Genomic DNA, 21137 nt, shown 5'->3' with positions numbered 1-21137 from the left:
TATTGAAAATTGATCATCAAAATATATTTTGGATGTAATGGAATCATCATATTCATGGAAAAAATTTAAAAAAAATATTTATGGAAAAAAGTCATCACCATAAAATTAACCCCCAAGATCCTATTTACATTATTTCTGAACTAAGGATCAAAATAAGATCTAAAAGCCATGAAATCAAACCAACACCACTACTAATCCAAATTTGATATTCCATATCTGCTGGCATAGTATGTTTTATCATATGGCACTAGCATTTTTATATGTTGATCAAAGTCAACTATTTGCTCTTAAAGGTGACCTCAAACTCACTCAAAACCTTCCCGAAGGTCTTAAGAACCGTACCAACCATCTCCACAACTCATAAACTAGATGGCACAATCACCAGAAGGATTAAAATTTTCAAAACAGATTAAAGAAAAAATCATCCAAATTCAAGTCATTACAGATTCTCTCTTCCTACCTATTGTAAATTGATTATCACAATGTATGCATACATATGCCAAAGGTTTAGTCCAAAAAGAATTATGTTTCAAAAAACTTTAGAGCCATTCAACTTCTTCACCAGCCTTATCTAAATCAATAAATTTAGATTTCATTGTAGAGTAAGTGATACATGTCTGTTTGAATGATGTCCAAGAGACTGCTCCTACACCAAAAGTAAATACATACCCACTTGTAGATTTTACTTTATTTGATCTGGTGATCGAGTTTACATCATTATATCCTTTAATTACTTATGGATATTTATTATAATGCAAGGAATAGTTTTGAGTATGTTTTAGAACCCCAAAACTCTTCATTGCCATCTAATGAGTTTGATTGTAATTACTTATGGACTGATTCAATTTACTGATAAGATATGTTATATCTAGTCGCATACAATTCATTATATACATCAACCTTTTCAACAATCTTGACTAGTCCAATTGTGAGTCATTTCACCTTTATTCTTTTGAAGTTCAAAATGTACATCTATTAGTGTCTTGACAACATTAAAATCTAAATACTTGAACTTGTCAAGTACCTTTATGATGTAATGAGACTATAGCAATACTAAATCTTGTGGAGTTCCATGAATTCTTATTCCTAAGATTACATTAGAAACTCCAAGGTATTTCATATCGAAACTTCTAGATAACATTCACTTAGTAGTATTTATATAAAAAAATATCTCTATTGATGATCAATATGTCAGCAATATACGAACAAATAGTTACTTTGTAATTTGGAGTGTCTTTAATGTAAACACATTTTCACACTTATTAATGTTAAATTTATCTTTCAAAATTATTTGGTCAAAAATTTTCATGCCACTGTTTGGGTGCTTATTTTAGTCCATAAATGATGTTACAAGTTTGCACACTTTTTTTTCTTTACTAGAAACAAGAAAATCCTCGAGTTGTTCTATGTAAATTTCTCTTTTCAATTCTTTACTTAAGAAAGTTATTTTCACATTCATTTGATTAATCTCAAGATCATATACCTCAACTAGTGCAATTAACATCTGAATGGATGTAATACTTATTACCAGTTAGTATGTGTCAAAGTAATCAAAGCCTTTTTTGTCTAAAGCCTTTAAGGATAAGTCTAGTCTTGTATTTGTCAATAGTCCCATCAACTTTTATTTTTATTTTAAATATCCATTTTAAACCTAGAGGTATTTCCTAGAATAAGATCAACTAACTCCCAAATATGATTTTTCAAGATGAAGCAATCTTAATATTGACAGCCTCTTTCCAAAGGATAAGTCCGCAGAAGACAACACTTTTTTAAATGTTTGAGGCTCATTTTCAAGAAATGTTAAATAATTTGATCTGAAGGAAGTATATGTCCTTTGTCATTTACTATTCCTTGGATTCTCTTCATTAAGTATATTAACCTTTGGTTCTTCCTTAGATCATTTAAACTCTTCACTAGACAACTCATTTCTAATATTGTACAGAAAAATATGTTCAAAGAACTCAACATTATCTTGTTCAATTATCGTATTGTCATAAATATAAAGTTTCAAATTTGTGAACCAAAAATTAACGTGCTTTATTATTTGTAGCATATCCAATAAAAATACAGTTTACAGTCTTTAATCCTATTTTAATCCTTTTAGTTATAAGAACTTGGACTTGGATAGACAATCCCACACTTTAAAGTATTTTAAGTTGGGTTTCTTTCCTTTCTCTTTCTCATATGAAATTGATTGTGCCTTTCAATCGGACACTCTATTGTGTATTCAGTTTGCTATAAGGATAGCTACCCCCCCTCCCCACCCCCCACCCCCCAAGTTTTGCGGTAAACCTAAATTTATAAGTAAGACATTCATTATTTTCTTCAATGTTGGAGTTTCCCTTTTCACAATTCCATTTAATTGAGGTGAGTAAGGGACATTAATTTTATGGATAGTTTCATTTTTCAAATATATCTCTGCAAAAGGAGATTCATAATATCAACCTCTATTACTTCTTATCATTTTTATCTTTTTATCCAAATAATTTTAAACTTCAGTTTTATATTGCCTAAATGTTTCTATTGTTTCATATTTACCATTCAACAAATAAACATAACAATATCTAGTGCAATCATATATAAAAATTATGAAATATATTTTTTCTCTACGAAATGGTGTTAAACTCCGCATCACAAATATTTGTTTGAATTAATTCTAAAGGATTAAAATTTATTTCAACAGATTTATAAAGATTCTTAAAACATAGATTCAACACATACTATTAATTGTGATTTATTGCACTCAAAGTTACGCAATACTTCTAAACCAATCAATTTTCACAAGGTTTTATACTTGTCATGTCTTAAACGGCCATGCTATAAATCATTAAGACCCAATCAATTAAGAGGAAGTCTTATCTTTATTCATTTCAATAGCATTACATTAGGTTTAAAAAGACCCTTATTGAGATAACCTTTTCCTACATACATTTCATCTCAGTTAATAAAAATTTCTCCTACACACTTAAACTCGTATTCAACGAAAAACATCTTAATATTGGTTGTCGTTAGGATGACACCATTTATAACTGAACTAATTTATTGTTCAGTTTCATTCATTATTTTTCGGTCAATCTTTAACAAATAATTTAGTATTTTAGAATACTAACAATAAAGACTTAATCTTTATACAACTTTTTTCCTAGCCAACGATGAAGTTTTTGTGTTCTTCAAATCACCAACAAAATAAACTTTGAATTTTGATGAAGTTCTTATGTTCTTAAAACTATGGTAAATTCAAACGGAGTACAAAATCATAGGTTTAATCTCCAAAAATCAATGTAGAGAGTTCAATGAATTGGTAATGTTCCTATATTCCTCAAATCGAATACACTCTGATTTCTCAGTGAAAATTTTATATTCTCCCAACCAAGTGAGTAGAAAATTAAGAAATTCTGATCTCCATAAAATCAGACCTAATACAAATTAAACAAGTACTTTTAATTTTCTTAAGATTATTATTTTTTGTTAAATAAAATATGTATTCAACATTATATACTTCGACAATAGTTTCAAACTTAAGTATGGACAAACAAATAAAGTTCTAACTCTACATTCACAAATATGAACACAACAATAAGTTCAAACTAACTTATGAACAACAAACATGAAATTTAAGCTATTTATAGAAAATAATAAATCAAAATTAGAAAGAGATGAAGATAGAAGAATTAAGTCCACTAAATTCACAGTGTGTCCTTACTGAAATTATTTTTCTCAAGTATCTGAGGTTATGGAATATATTTTTCTAGGATAAAATGATTCACTTTAGTACAGTAGTGGTACATTAAATTTTACCAAACAACAAATTCACTCAATGATAGAAAATTACACTTGAGTTTTTTTAAGAGAGGATTTTTTAACATCAAAATTTTATTCCAATATCTGAAGAAAAAATAGATATTTATAGCCAAAAGGTGTTTCTTCAAAAAAGAAGCAACGATTCTTACAATTTGTTGGAGAAAACCATCTGCAAGAGTATATGCTCATTTTCTCCAACAAATGAGTCCACAAATTAAAATAAAAAGTTGAGATGCAATCTGCAGAGCCATCTACAAGAGCAGATGCCTATTTGCGGTAGTAGATCTCTCCAAAATTTTCAACTAATAAACTAAAGGATCATATCCCTTCAATGTACATATCCATACTCATGGAGTAGTACTTCATATGGATAAAGGATTGCATAAGACTTATATTCTTCATATCTCACTAATAATATAGAGTAGTACTTCCATACTTCAGCATAAAAAAAATTCTTTCATCCACCAATGTGGACAACACTACTTCTATAAACTAAAACATAATTCACCTTTTTCCTCTATTTTTCATTTTCAGTTCAACTAGTACCCAACAAATTTTACCTTATATGCCTCAATAATCCATATTCGAACTCATCTGAACAAGTGATTAGATAAACTCAGCTTGAATACATATGGTGTCTGACTATATTTTTATTTACTAAGCCAATTAATATTAAGGTTATGCTAACTTGTGGTGATAGGGTATTTCACATAATGTATATTCAGAACTTAAAAATGATTAAAAAAGAACATGTTTGGTGATTTATTTCTTTCAATCTCATTATTGATATAATATCTTTATACATATAGGAATAACTAATCTTAACCTATTAGGTATATAATAGTCACAATATACAAATCACTATAATTACATAATTATCATATTTAGAGCTAATACCTTCCTCAAGTTAAAGCATGAGGATTATACTTATATACTCGACATTACCAACACTTTTGTTAATATATCACCAAACTACTCATGTATTGAAACATAACTTAGAGATATTCTGTCATGTGCAACTCATCTAGAACATAATAATAATATGCATATGGTTCATTCATGAAAAATTAAATTTCATGTAATATATGATTTCGCTTGACTGTCAGAATACACATCAACTGGATATTCATGATCCACTCCTAAAATTATTCAAGATGTCTTTTAGTCATTTTAATTCATATATAGTCATTATCATTAATCGATTTTTCCTTTGTTAAATAGCGAGACATAATAAGTTGCTTTTTATTTTTTAAGTCACGAACAAATATTCAAGGGAAACAAACCACACCTATTAAGATACTGATAGGTCAGTAGGCATCCCCCTTAGTTTGAGTCACATAATATGTACAACAAGAGTTACAAACTTTCTACATCACTATTTTTACTGTAGGTTCTCTTCAAATATTATGACACCAATATTGCTATGTTTCAACACATCTCCTTCAATTGTTATGTGAATTGAAATACTAGTTGCATGTTGCATACAAACTCTAGTTGGGTAAAAAATAGATATATAAGTAAGACAATCGGTCGATGAAATCATTCAGATCATTAATATCCGATCTATAAGTCAGTGAAAATCGGTGATTATAATCCAACAAAGTGCTAATTAGCTTGGATGCCAATAATTTGGCCTTGGTGATTATGTCCAAGGAAATTTTAGTGACACGTAAATATTTCATTAAGACCCTTGTAAATTTCAATACTCGAAAAAATACCATAAGAGTGTCCAAATCCTTCATGTGAAAACACTAGGGCAGATAGTTTTTACATTGTCCAACAGCATTGTGCTTATTTTAAAAATAATAATGTCTCCCACCTAAATCAAAATATATATCAACACTATATCCTGATGTAAGGTTCAAAGAGAATAATTTGAATATAATTTTTAAATTCATACCTTGTCAAAATGATTGACAATTTCACAAGTTTTCTCTTGAAATTTCCTCATGATTAAAGTCATTATATAGAATGTAAGAGGGATGAAGTCTAAAGGAGCTTACAAAAGACTTATTCAACTGGTTAAATGTCATAACACAAATTTTGTGTATTTTCATATGCCTTCCTTAGAAAGCAACAAAATTAATATTTTCAAAACGGGTTTAGGATATGATCATGCTATATCCAATGCTCATAGTAAATTATGGTGTTTGTAGAATTGTTAGATGAACTGTAATTTAATTTCCAAGATTAGACAAAAAAGTTCCTTCAAATACAACTTGTTTGATGACACTAAATTTTTTTGGATAACCTTTGTTTATGCTAGATCCAATCAAATAAAAGAGTATACATATGAGATAAATTGGGGGAACTCAACTCTATCATTGAAAATTGGGGGAACTCAACTCTATCATTGATGGAACTTGAGTTATTGGTGAGGACTTTAACTCCATTGTGTCTCTCAAGAAAAATAAAAGAGTGATACCTTTCAAGTTATCTAATGATTGAATTTCATTACTTGTATAAAATATGATGGTATGGTTGATGATGTTTTCATTCACAATATTTTTATATGGTGTAGTAGTAGAAGAATAAGGGATATAATAAGGAAAATGCTAGATATACTAATTCATAATTATGATTTTTCAATTAAATATCCCATTATCAGAGTTCATCACCTTTCTAAATTAGGTTCAGATCACAACTTACTTATGGTAAACTGTTGTGATAATCAATACCAAGTTATTAAATATTTTAAGTTTTTGAACTTTTGCTCTAAACATAATGAATTCCTCCCTCTTGTTAAAGACATTTGGGAAAGGAAAATACAAGGCAATCACATGTGGATCCTATACCAAAAATGACAGATGCTTTCTAAGGAACTTAGACAATGGTCTAGAGATAAGATTGATAACGTATTTGAGAAAGTAAAGAAACTTGAGAGAAAGTATGGTAATATTGAACCTGTATATGAATTTGATGACTCTGATATTAACAGACCGGTTCTTATCTAACATAAGTTGAGTATACTCGATGGCTTAATATTCAAGATTATATCCTTAGGAATAAATCTAGGATTCAATGGGATAAGGAAAGTGACTCCAATTCCAAATACTTTCACAGTTTTATTAGAGAAATAAGAAGGAGATCTAAAATTTATAAAATCAAAGACAAGTGCAATAATTAGGTCAAAATTCCAAATAATATTTTTGAAGCTACTATAGATTATTTCAACCACATGTTCATCAACCAAGACTTTAGTTCCAATATGAATATCTTGAGATATTATGAGAATATCATCCCAGAAGAGTACAACCTTTTCTCCAGGAAATTCCTAGTGAACAAGAGATAAAAGATGTAATTTTGCCTATGGATCCCAACAACTTAGCAGGAGTATGATGAAGTTAATAGTCACTTTTATCAGGTTACTTAGGATATTAATAAGAAAAAAGTCAAGATTTTCTTATTATCTCCTTATCCTAATGGGAAAGTCTTACTAAATTTTTCACACATACTATTCTAGTCTTCATTCCTAAAGTCACTGCTCCTAAAGTTTCTCTCAGCTCTATCTAATCAATTTGTGCAATTTGTCCAATAAAATTTTATCCAAGATACTAGCTATGAGAGTTAATACCTTGCTTCCTAAAGTGATCTATAATAATTAGTCAGGTTTAATCTAAAGGACAATTGATCATGGAAAACATCCTCCTTACTAAGTAAATCGCTCATGGCATATGATCAAATGCAATGAGGATAATATAGTTATTAAATTATATTTCTAAAGATTATGACCATCTTTCTTGGACCTTTCTCTCTAATGTCCTTAGAAAATTTAGTTTTGTATAAGATTTCATTAAAATGATATATAGACTCACCACTAATAATTAGTATTCAGTTATCATTAATGGAACTACATATGATTTTTTTTTCATATCTTTTAGAGACCTCAAACAAGGTGATCTACTCTCTTCTATTTTATTTATTTTTCATATCTTCTAGAGATCTCAAATAAGGTGATCTACTCACTTCTATTCTATTTATTTTAGCTGTGACATTTCACACAATAGCTCTAATTACCTTCAAAATCATAGTGGATTCACTAGATTTTCTATGCATAAGAAAATCCCTCGGGTAAACCGCCTGGGATATGTTGATATACAATCATATTCATATCTTGGAGAAAAAGATCTATTAAATTTATTCTGAAGTAGCTCATCAATCATCAACTTGCTTTTAGACAAAAGATCAACAAGGATAAGAGTTTTTCGTGACACATAAGAAGACTAGTAGACTTCTTAATAGAGTGATCATAAGATGAATGGGATATATACAATGATATTTTTCCTTCACATACCTTAGTTTCCCTATATACACAAGAAGGAAAAAAATTAGCTATTTTGCAGATATTTAAAAAAATATAATAACAAAGTAGTAAGTTGGTAAGACAGGTTCCTCACTTTGGGAGTAAAGAACATTCTTATCAAACATGTTCTCCAATATCAAACTCCCTCTATTATTTAGGTAAAGAAACAAATTTTATTAACATCAAAAGTGACATCATTACAATCCTAAATAGGCCAGACACTTGTTTCTCACTATCACTTGCCTAGTTTAGCATCTTGTCAAAACAAAAAAAAAAATACAAAGTGCTTAAATGATATTCTAATAGGAAAAGAAAATTCAAAATCAATAACGAAAAATCATTTGGTTCACTCAATAATCTTTGTATCATGGCATATGATTTTGCTACTAGAGATGTACTTGCCATTTCTTTAGTCTTACTTCTCTAGTGTGTAGGTAGATTGATATCTTTCTTGTTACTCTATCCATTTGGAATTTTCCATGCTATAATATCTCAAAATTTCTTTCCCTCCAAATTACCATCACTACCAATGCAAACATATTACATTGGATACCACCTTTACCTGAACTCTTCTCAGCCCAACTAGGTGTATGTATAACTTCTTCTTGCCAACTGCCTAGTGATCTGCTTTCTCCAACCCAGTTAAGCATTCTTCTCCATAATATTTTATTATTGCATACTCAAAAAAGAGATGTTGCATGGTCTCTGCAGGGGCTTTAAAGAAACATATGTTGCAAAAGCATCAATACTAATCCTCTATAACCTTTCTATAGTAGGAAATCTTTGTTCGAGTGCAACCAATAAATAGAACTTATGTTATGGATTGATTATCGAGTGGCTGGCGAGGCACTTCCATTGCACTTTAGAATATTATGGTCTCAAGGTTGTATACATGTTCTTGATCCTAAATTTATTTGTGTAAATCATAGCATTCAATTTATTATTCAAACTACCTTGAATAGAGGTAAGTGTCATGATATAACTCCTTACCTCCATGATGTTCCTAATTACCTATGTTGCATTACCTGGGTTTTCACAAGTACCAATATCCACCTTTTTCATACTGTAAATATGCATCCATCTCACCCATAGGTAGTATTTCTTGGTGGCCAGGGCCCATAATTGTTTAAGAATGGTTCCCTTATTCCAATAATACAAGTGTATGACATTGAGACATCCTGCACCCCTTGGTTGGCATATATTTTCCTAAAAGACAAAATCTCTTTTAGAGTTTGAAATGGAGCCTATCCACAAAAAGGTTCTACAGGCTTAAGCTATTAGTTTCATGATCTTTTTAGGGAGTATGAATATTTCAGCCCAGTATTTTTGCATTACAAACACCACTGATTTAATTATTACAACCTCCCTGCATATGTAAGCAGCTTTAAAGACTAGAATTTTAGTTTCTCTGTAATTCTATCAACCATAGATATGCACTAAGTGATAGTGAGTTTTTTGGATGACAGTGGAACATGAAAATACTTGAATGGTATATTACCTTCATTATAGTCTAAAAGTTTGAGTGTATCCTATTTTACAATATCCTACACCATTGAGAAGAATACTGATCTTTTGTCATAATTTGCTTGTAGGATTGAGGCTCCTGAGAACTTATTAAAAACATGTTGCATCATCTCTATTTAGTTAACCTCAGCCTTGCAAAATAATATCAAGTCATATACAAAGAAAATATGGGTCAAGTTTAGCTTTTTACATCTTGGATGAAAGTGAAAATGTCTACCCTTATGACTACAACCAACTCTTTTTGCAAATACTACATGGCAATAACAAAGATATAGGTTGACATGAGATTACCCTACCCTCTTTTACTTTGAAAAGGTTCAATGAGGCTACTATTTATGACTAAATAATAGGACACAGAGGTTATACAGTCTATCAACCATGAAATTGATTAGAAAGAAACTCCAAACCTCCTGGTATATCCCTAACAAAAGACCACTCTATTATGTCATAAGCCTTCCAAAAGTAAACTTTCATTACATATCTTTAGGGCATGCCTTTCCTAGTATACCACTTCAGTAACACATGACCAAACATAACATTATCCACAATACTTATTCCCTTTATAAATGCATATTGTAAGCATTTACTATAGAACTAATAACATTTTTGATTCTATTGTATGGACCTTTATGATGACTTTATAGAAGGTGGTGCAATAAGTAATGGGTCTATAATCGTTCATCACAGTTTAGGTTTGGAATTTTTGGGATCAAGGTGATTACAATGTTACTGAATGATCTAAGAATCTTACCATGCCTAAGGAATTCCATCACAACTTGGCATATTTTTCCTAAATTATGGTCCATTGCTTAGTGAAAAACTCAGTAGGATAACCATCTATACCAGGTGCGTTCTTTGCTTGTAAGCCATTAAGTACTCCTAAAATTTTCTCCTTGTTTATGTCTTTAATCAAGAAGTATTTTTGCTTATAGGTGAGACAAGTACCCTGCTATATATTGCTACCACATCAGGGCAAGAAATTGAGTTTGTTGTAGTGTCACGATACAAACCAGGGCCTGGACATGACAGGCATGTCAATTCCACTGTGGATCGGAGCCCCCCTTCAACTAACAAAACAAACCATAATACACCTAACAACGGATGAATTTTAAACATATAATAAGACAACATAAGATAAGCTTAAAGGTTTAAGTCATGTCTATAATCTGATAACCAATAACCAACTAAAATGACCAACTAACATCACCCAAGTCTAAAGTAATCCACAAAGTCTTCTAACAAACCCAGAATCAATAAAGTGTCGGGACATGCCCCTGACCCTGACTATGACAATGACAATGTTAATGATAATGTAAACTCTCAATTCTAATCTATGAATGGGAACTGATGAAATGCCTAAGTCTTTTGGAAAATAGAAACTCCACCACTTCACCACCAACGGCTGACAAACCAAGCAGATCCACATAACACTGGACAAGAAAAATAGAAGTATCTCTGGTGCCTGCATCGCATAAGGATACAACATCTGGAGATGGTTAGTTGATTGAAAACTAGCATGTAACTCAGGAATTGGGGAAAAGATAATGTCAAGTCAAGATCCACTTCAAAACCATGAGAACATCATCATATACATACATAAATAATGTGCCGGGAAATGGAACAAGGTTGAACATGCACTTTAAAACTTTAGCCTGGATTATCAAGCATAACTATCATAGATAAGGCATCCACGGGATATATGGGCCCAACTCTCCCCCATCTGGAGGGCCCCCAACTCTTGTAGCTGTACGAACCTGTGGATAATCATGTCATATGCCTTATGAGGGACTCGAACCTCCCGACATAAATTAAAGTGACTTAAGCACTAATTTTTATAACATAGGGGACTCAAACCTCTCAATCATATAATATAAGGGGGACTCAAACCTCACGGTCAATTAGACCCCACACCAGATAGTGCAGTTCTTAATATTGGTCCCTCGGGACCTCCACTTTCATGACCCTGCTACACAATCATATTTTAAGCCCAATTAAAACATTTAATGCACATTTCCAGTTTATTGAACTAATTAAGAATTAAGGCATCCCATTAGTATCATCATACCAACCCTATTTTTAAGCTCATGATTATGTCATAATTTACTAACCATTACATGGGAAAATTTATAACCCCTTAGGTTCAATTAACTCACATGAGGAATCCACATACCCCAAGGTTCAATAAAATTATAACATGGTTCATTAACCTTTTATGCCAATGCATCAGTTCAAGAGAGTAAGTCAACTCATGTGACTAAACCATTTATTATCAAGTTCACCATTAGGTTGAGGGCACACAATTTCCAAAGCAACCAGTCAAGTCAAAATTATTCAATTTAGGGAAAACATAGCCCCTTTATTCATCAACCAAACTCATGCAAGTTTCAAAGTCATTAATAAAGCATGAATTATATGACCTACCATGTCAAAAGCCCTCAACCACATCAAAACCCTTATTTGAATCCACAAAATTTAGCATATAAATTCATGCATTTAACAAAAATAAATTAAGGGTAAATTCACATGCCTAAAATACCCAATATTATGGAGAAAATTCAACCCTCGAAGCTCTATTTCACCCACTTCTTAGAAACCCTAAGTATTATTACTTGAGAGAATTTGAGAGAGAAAAATATATGTATTGGAGTGCATTATAGATGAAAATAGGGTGCCAAGTGTTTTTATTGGTCATGGGTTATTATTGGGATAAGAGGAAAATCTCTAAAATACCCTCATTAAATAGCTACAAAATAAGTCGTCAGTCGTTACGAGTCTCATAATGACTTGTTAAAACTCATTACTGCTCATCTCACTGAGTCATTATCAAGACGGTGTCACCAGGCACACACATTGTTGACCCTACGACTCGTATACTAAAACACCCTACACTTTGGCCCTTACAAAATTTCTTGAGTATTGAACCTTCTGATCATAATACGACTTACACCATGACTCGTATGGTATGGATAAAGGTACAAGACCCTAGTCGTATGCTGGTCAGTGTCATATTGGCCAAGTTTAGTTCAAGGTATAAGAAGAATCCATACGAGTGGTATGTTCATAATATGAAAAGTATAGTGCCCTGCCATATATTGTCTAGTATCTAGCCTTTGATGTTCTGCTTAGGGTATGACTTGAAGGGTACTAGTCATATGGCGATGGTACGTGTTAGTCTAAGGAGTCTTATGTTGGGCAGAATATGGTGTCCAACTTTCTGATCAAGTTATGAGTTGAGGGTACCACTCATATGATGTGGATACGAGTTGAGGGGTCTAACTGTACCCTCCTTCGTTCCTTTTATAACTCTTAAGTTGAGGGAATTTTTTTGACATTTCCCACCCCTAGCACTTAAGACCCCACATCTTATAACACTATTTGGTCCCTCATTCTACACTTTAGAAAATTGAAACACTCTCGAAAAACCTCTCTAGAAGATTGGGCTAGGGATTCTTCAAGGTGGTCATCTAGAGGCTTAAGGATCATAATCTCTACGTGAATCTTTGTAACTTAGGCATGTGACTCTTCCTTTACTGTTAGTTCACAAAAATCATGTGTTTTAAATGTTTTTATGGTTTATTAATTATGGTTTGAAAGTCATGGTTGAGGGTTTGAATCCATAATGTTGAGTATTGTTTTCTCATGTCTTAAATTCTGATTATACATGTTTCGATAATGGTTTTACACATGTGGGTGCTTGGGAATTGTGATTTAAACTAAGGGGTCATGGTTAACCCTAAATTAATGGTTTTTCGCTTTGAATAGAGGTTTGATAATAGTATGCCCTCAACCTATTTATGAAAATTTCAATAAGAAGAATCTTGTCCCATATGAATTGTGTTTTGAACTATGGCATTGACCTATGAATGTTGATGATTGGTAAATGGTTTTGTGAAGGCCTTGATAGCCATAAATTGATTTCAATTATAACCTTTGTGTTTTAATTGGCTTTGTGTTTTAATTGGCTAAATGGGTTTGAGTCCCTAAATATTGAATTGAATTGATGTCTTTATTTAGACAATGGATTCGAGTCCCAAAGTGGTTTGATAATGGTTATGACATGTTGTACGCTTGCAAGCAGGGTCGGTATGAAGATACCAATGGGATGCCTTCGGTAAGTAATTTGATTAATGGTTGTGTATGTGTGTAATGAATGTTTTAAATTGGGATTTAAAGTAGGTCTTAGTCATCCTATCCATGATGACCCAAATAGAATCAATCTGATTCCGAGACCGCGGAAGACCGGTAACAAAATCCATGTTAATTGTTTCCCATTTCCATACCAACAACTCAATCTCTTGAGTCAACCCACCAGGCCTCTAGCTCTCCACTTTTACTTGCTGACACACCATGCACTTAGCTATAAAATTTGTTATATCCCTCTTCATATTATTCCACCAATAAATCTCTTTGCGGTCATGATACATAATCATCAAACCTGGATGAACAGTGTACCTCGACTCATGAGCTTCAGCCAAGATCCTCTCTTGCATCCTATCAAATCTGGAACACATAATCTACCTTAGTACTTTAAGATACCATAACCACCAATCACAAAAGCCATCACCTTCTGGTGACCCACATCATCCTTGATATCCATCAAGATAGGTTCCAAAATTTGTTTCTCCTTCACTTCGACACAAAGAGATGACTTCACCACCTCTTGCATAATCACACGACCACCCACAGAGTCCAAGAGACGAACTCTAAGATTAGCCAAATAGTGAAAATATTTCACTAGTCCTTTCTTCTCCTCCTCTACATGAGATTATTTCCCATGGATAACCTACTAAGAGCATTAACAACTTCATTAGCTTTACCTGGATGATAGTGAATACTCATGTCGCAGTCTTGGAGAAACTCAAGCCATATCCTTTGCATGTGATTCAACTCCTTCTAGGTGAACACATATTGCAAACTCTTATGGTCTGAGAAGATGTCAACATGGACTCCATACAAATAGTGATGCTAAATCTTCAAAGCAAAGACCGCCACCAATAACTTCAAATCAGGCATCGTATAGTTCTTATGTACCATTGACTACCTAGAGGCATATGCAACCACCTTATTATGGTGCATCAACGTAGAACCCAGACCCACCCGGGACACATCACAATAAACAACAAACCATTGATACCTTTGAGTAAAGTCAAAACCGGAGCCAAGGTTAACTTATCCTATAACTTCTTAAACCTACCCTGACACAACCCAAAATTGGGTCATGTCGTATGGGCACCTCAAGCCCACATGTATTGGAGGTCGTCCCTGTAACCTAACCTAATCATTAATATATATTACAAGGGTCGGATGAATCCCAAGAATGAGTTAAGATAGCAGAAACATACTATAAGTCATAATTTAAACATGTCTAACACTTCATTAGATTTATCAAACAAGTAATTACACCCAAGTCTAATAGTAATCAATAACACCTCTATACAAACCGATGTTTAGAAATAAATATGCTGGTACAAGCCCCTGACAATAGCCAAACCAAGTAAAAAAAACTATGTCTAAAGATAGGAAACCAAGAATGAATGTCTTTCGAGGTAAGACTCCAAAGTTAATACACGAACCGCTTTGATCCCCTAATCACTGCACAAGAAGAGAAGATGATGCTCCGTTCCCTATATCGCGTAGGGACATAGCATTCGGAGATGGTTAATGGTTGGAGTGCTAGCATGTAATTCAAGGATAAGTATCAAATAGCATCATCAATTAACAACAAGTCAATATATCATATTCAATCATATTCATGACTTTATCTATACATATAGGTATATCACACGCGAAACAAGTAAATAAATCTTAACAACATTCTCAAAGCACTCAATCTTTAGACATAAAGTGGAGGACTCTGACATTCCACTCATAGATTCAAACAATTCTTATTAGGTATGAGACTTCAACCACATTAACATATTACTTAGTCAAAGGATTTTAACAATTTATAAACTCATTAAGCAAGGGACTCTAACCACATATACATCCATTTAAGAAAGGGACTCTAACCACACATACATATTCATTTAGGCAAGGGACTCTAACCACATACCCACATATTAGAAAAGGGACTCTAAACTTATGTCGTATTAGATAGGGGACTCTAACCCAAGCCATTTCATTTGGCGAGGAACCTCAACCTCAAGAGATCTCATTGTGCAATGGACTTTAACCACAAGAGATTTTATTAGGCAAGGGACTTTAACCTCAAGCCCTTTCATTAGGAAAGGGACTTTAACCTCAAGACATTACGACTATAACTAGTCGATATTATGACTCCAACCCTTTGTCCATACATCATCATCTATTCAATTTACACTTAAGGACTTTAACCCATTTAGACAATTAAACACTATACATGACCACATGGTCCTCATGAGATTCCTTGTTTCTCAACCATTTCAATAGGCCAATCCCTTAGTTCAATTCATCACATAATTCAATTTATGGTCATCAAGAACCTCACAAAATATTCACATTTCACTAGCAATGTTATACCACATTCTCACCATACTTTAGTTGAACACATATTTTAAGTTAATTTTCATATCCAGGGACTTTAGCCCCTTATTAGCCATCAACCAACAAGATCATCAACTTTATAATACATGACACATAATACCTATACAATATCATTTATCAACTATTCATACTTATTGGGCCATTGCCCTAGTTCAAAATATCATCAACATGTGATTAGATAATTTACTTTGATATTTTCACAATCACCATGTGTGCATGCCTTTATCAATGCCAATTTCAAAGTAGAAAACATTATCATTAGGGTTACTTAAGATACACATGTTTAACCACAAACAACAAGAACCTACATATTGAAAACATCATCAATATCAAGCATCAACGTAAGTCTGAACAAGGGTAAACATTATTCATCATAAAGCATCAAAATCCTTATCATTTGATTTCAAAATCTCCATGTACACTTACTAATCCAAGTGTACCTTACATGATTTTTGAGTTATTAGCATGGGAGAGAGTTACATTCCTTAGACAACTTGCTTCACCAAGAATCTTGACTTCACTTTGCCTCTAGAAGATCACCCTTGAAACCCTAGCCTCTAATTATTCACAAATGAGATTGAGAGAGTATTTAGGGTGTTTGATCCATCAAAAATGGATGTTTTAGAGGATACACTTATATAGTAAGGGACTTTGGTTTTGGGTGTAGAAAATGACCACAAGGTCCTTAGTTAAAATTTGGAAACTGAGCCTGTCCTTGGGTACGACTCACTTAAGGAATCATACCCTAGGGTACGAGTGGTACCCTAACTTATACCCTAGGCTTCTCCTAGGTCATCAACACTAATTAGGGTAGACTACCCACCCTTAAGTCATATTCAAAGGGTATAACTCATGACTTAAACCATATCTATCAACCATACCAAAAATAGTCCACTCCAAACTAAGACTTCACTCTATACGATTGGTCTTGGTACCAATCGTACTTTAAGGAATGATTGGTTGGAGGCTCACTCGTACCTAGGATAGTAAGTGGCCATCACCATACTTCCTAGGCTACAAGATAAGAGGGATAGAAGAGTACAACTCATATCCAAGGGGTACGACTCATGCCCCTAGTCGTAGCTAGCTCTGAGACACCAAATGAGGGAATTTTTCAATGGTTCAAAGCCTAGGTGTTTCAATTCTCCTCTACTTGGATCATTCATCCACGAATGATGGGTAAGGCAAGTATAAACACTAGTAGACACATTATCACACATCAAACCATTCTTTAAACAAGGTAGAACAAAGCAAACCATAAAAAAGCAACACATATCATGCCCGCTATCAGTCATTCATTCATTTCTCGACTTTGGGACTTAAACTCATTACTTATCAAAATGTTTACTTATTTCACAGCTTAGGGACTTTAACCCATCGACTTATCAAATATACTCACTTAACTCAAAGACAAGGGACTCGAACCCATCATCAATTAAAGACATGAATTAACTCAAGGTATCAGCGACTTAAACCCATCACAACCAAGACATACGTAATTTAAAGCATTAGGGACTTGAACCCATGGTCTAACAAGGAATAAATCAATTCAAAGCTTGGGGACTTTAAGCTATTGTATTAACAAGGCATAACTCAATTAAACACACTGGGGAGTTTAATCCATTGTCTATTAAAGAAATAAATCGAGGTAAGGAGATTAACACATACCTTCATCATAAGTTTTCGGGATGGAAAACAAATGCGGATACTTGGAATTTGTGTCCTCTTCTGCTTCCAAAGTAGCTTCCTCAGACTTTTGGTTCCACCATAGAACCTTCACCGAAGCCACTTCTTTTGTTCGCAACCGGCAAACTTGCTGATCCAAGATCCTCACTGAGATCTTCTCATAGGAAAAAGAGTCTGATATATCAACATTCCTCAAGGGAACAACCAATGATGGATCACCCATACATTTTTGCAACATAGAGACATGGAATATCGGGTTAATGGAGTTCATGCTAGGAGGCAACTCCAACTTATAGCAACATTGCAAAACCTCTTCATAATTAAGTAGGGACCAACATAATGGGGACTAAGCTTCCCCTTTTTACCAAACCACATCACTCCCTTCATAGGAGACACTTTCAAGAATACCCAATCGTAATACTAAACTCTAAGTCCCTACAACTCACGTCCACATAGGACTTTTGGTGACTTTGAGCGGTTTTCAATCTATCACTAATTACCTACACCTTATCTAAGGCTTGGTGAAATAAATCGAGGCCAAGCAACCTACCTTTGCCAACTTCGTACGACCCAATAGGAGATCGACATCTCCGTTCATACAATGACTCAAAAGGCATATATCAATACTAGAGTGGTAACTATTACTATAGGCGAACTCAATCAAAGGCAAGTGGTCATACCACCTACCACCATAATAAACCACACAAGCCTAAAATATATCCTCCAATATTTGGATGGTCCTCTCCGTTTTCCCATTCGTTAGGGGGTGAAAAGTGATACTAAGGCACACTTTAGTACCCAAATCTCTTAATAATGACTTCCAAAAGTGAGATGAAAATGAAGGACCACAATTCTAGATGATCAAGCTGGAGCACCGTGCAACTTCACGGTCTCTGTAAAGTACAACTTAGCAAAATCTTCCTCCGAGTAATTAGTCTTCAAGGGAAAGAAGTGAACAGACTTAGTCATCCTATCAACAATGAAGGAAATAGAATCACATTGATTATAAGATCGAGGAAGACCGGTAACAAAATCTATATTAATTTTCTCCCACTTTCATTCAGGTAATAGAATCTCTTGATACAAGCCCCTAGGCCTCATGTGCTCAACTTTTACTTGTTAACACACCATATATTTGGCCACATAACTAGCCACATCTTATTTTATATTACCCAACCAATAGAACTCTCTAAGATCACGATACATCTTGGTGGAACCGAGGTGGATAGTATAAAGAGATTCATAAGCCTCGACCATAACCCTTTCTCTTAATCCATCAACATTGGGAACACATAGTCTACCTTTGTATCTCAAGATACCATCACCACCAATGACAAAGTTCAAAACTTTGTGTTGACCCACATTACTCTTAATTTTACCTAGTGAGGTCCAATACTTGCTTTTTCTTTATCTCAACAATAAAAGACAACTGACATACCAGGTGCATAATTACACCACCATCCTCGGAGTCCACAAGTTAAACTCCAAGATTAGCCAAACTTTAAATGTCCTTCAGCAATTCCCGCTTATCCTCATCCACATGAGACAAACTTTTAATGGATAATCTACTAAGGGCATCGACGACTATATTAGCTTTACCAGGGTGGTAATGAAGACTCATATCATAGTCTTTTAATAACTCGAGCCACCTTCTTTGTCGAAGATTTAACTTCTTTTGAGTAAACACATACTAAAGGCTCTTATGATCGAAAAAGATATCAACATGAACCCTATAAAGATAATGTCACCAAATCCTTAAAGAAAAAACCATGGCTAACAAGTATATTTCATGAGTAGGGTAGTTCTTTTCATGAACTTTTAATTGCCCTGAACCATAGGCCACCACCTTACCATGTTGTATCAAAACATAGCCGAGACCAATATAAGAAGAATCATAATACACCACAAAGCCATCATTACCTTTGGGCAAGGTCAAAATTGGAGCCTAAGTTAATTTATTTTTCAGCTGCTCAAAACTACCCTCACACGCATCCGACCACAAGAACTTGACCTTCTTTTGGGTCAACTTGGTCAATAGGGCAGCTATAGTCGAGAAACTCTCTATGAATCTTCTATACTAATTGTCTAGACCCAAGAAGGTCTTAGCTGCCACAACTTTTTAGGGATCTACCATGATCCCTTCACTAGAGATAACATGAACAAGGAAAGCTAACGGCCTTTAACCAAAACTTACACTTGGAGAAATTGGCATATAAATGATGATCCTTCAAAGTTTGCAACACAGCATAAAGGTGATCAACATGATTTGCCTTGCTCTTAGAATAGACTAAGATGTCATCAATATAGACAATCACAAAAATATGTCCAAGAATAGATAAAGGACCCTATTCATCAAGTCCATGAATATCGTTGGGGCATTGGTCAACCTAAAAGACATGACAAGAAACTCATATTGACCATATCGAGTTTTAAAGACAGTCTTAGGGATATTTGTTTCCCTAATTTTAAGCTGATGCTAACCCGATCAAAGATCAATCTTAGAGAAGCACTACGCACACTGAAGTTTATCAAACAAATCATCTATGCTAGAAAGAGGATACTTATTCTTTGCGATCACTTTGTTCAACTGATGATAATGAATTCACGTATGAAGGGAACCATCCTTCTTATGAAAAAACAACATAGGAGCACCCTAAGTTACATACTAGGATGGATGAAACCTTTATCTAGAAGGTACTTCAATTACTCCTAAAGATCTTTTAGATCTGCTAGAGCCATTTGATAAGGAGGGATGGAAATTAGACGAGTGCACGGAATAAGAACAATTCCAAAACCAATTTTCCTATCGGGAGAAACACCAAGAAGATCATTGGGAAACACCTCAGAAACTCATTAACTGCGGAAACAGGTTCTAGAAAAGGCTCTTCCGAGTTAGAATCTTTAACTTGGACCAAATGATACAAACATCCCTTTGAAATCAACTTTTGGGCTTTAAGATAAGAAATAAATCTTCCCTTAGGCACTAAGGAACCATTTTCCCATACAATGACTGGCTCATTAGGGGATTTGAACATGACCCTATGGATCCAACAATCTAAGGAAGCACTACACGAATGTAACCAATCCATCCCCAGAATGACATCAAAATTGACCATGTCCAACTCTATCAAGTCTATAAGAGTATCCCTACCACTATCATATACCACATACCCCCTATAGACCCTTCTAGCAATCACCAAGTCTCCTACTGAGGTAGAAATAAAAAAAGAAACATATAGACTTTTGGGACCACAATCAAGATGCACAGCCACGTACGGGGTCACATAAGAAAGTGTAGACC

This window comes from Capsicum annuum, chromosome 4, assembly GCF_002878395.1.
Source record: "Capsicum annuum cultivar UCD-10X-F1 chromosome 4, UCD10Xv1.1, whole genome shotgun sequence".
Taxonomy (NCBI): domain Eukaryota; kingdom Viridiplantae; phylum Streptophyta; class Magnoliopsida; order Solanales; family Solanaceae; genus Capsicum; species Capsicum annuum.
This window is presented reverse-complemented; position numbering follows the sequence as displayed.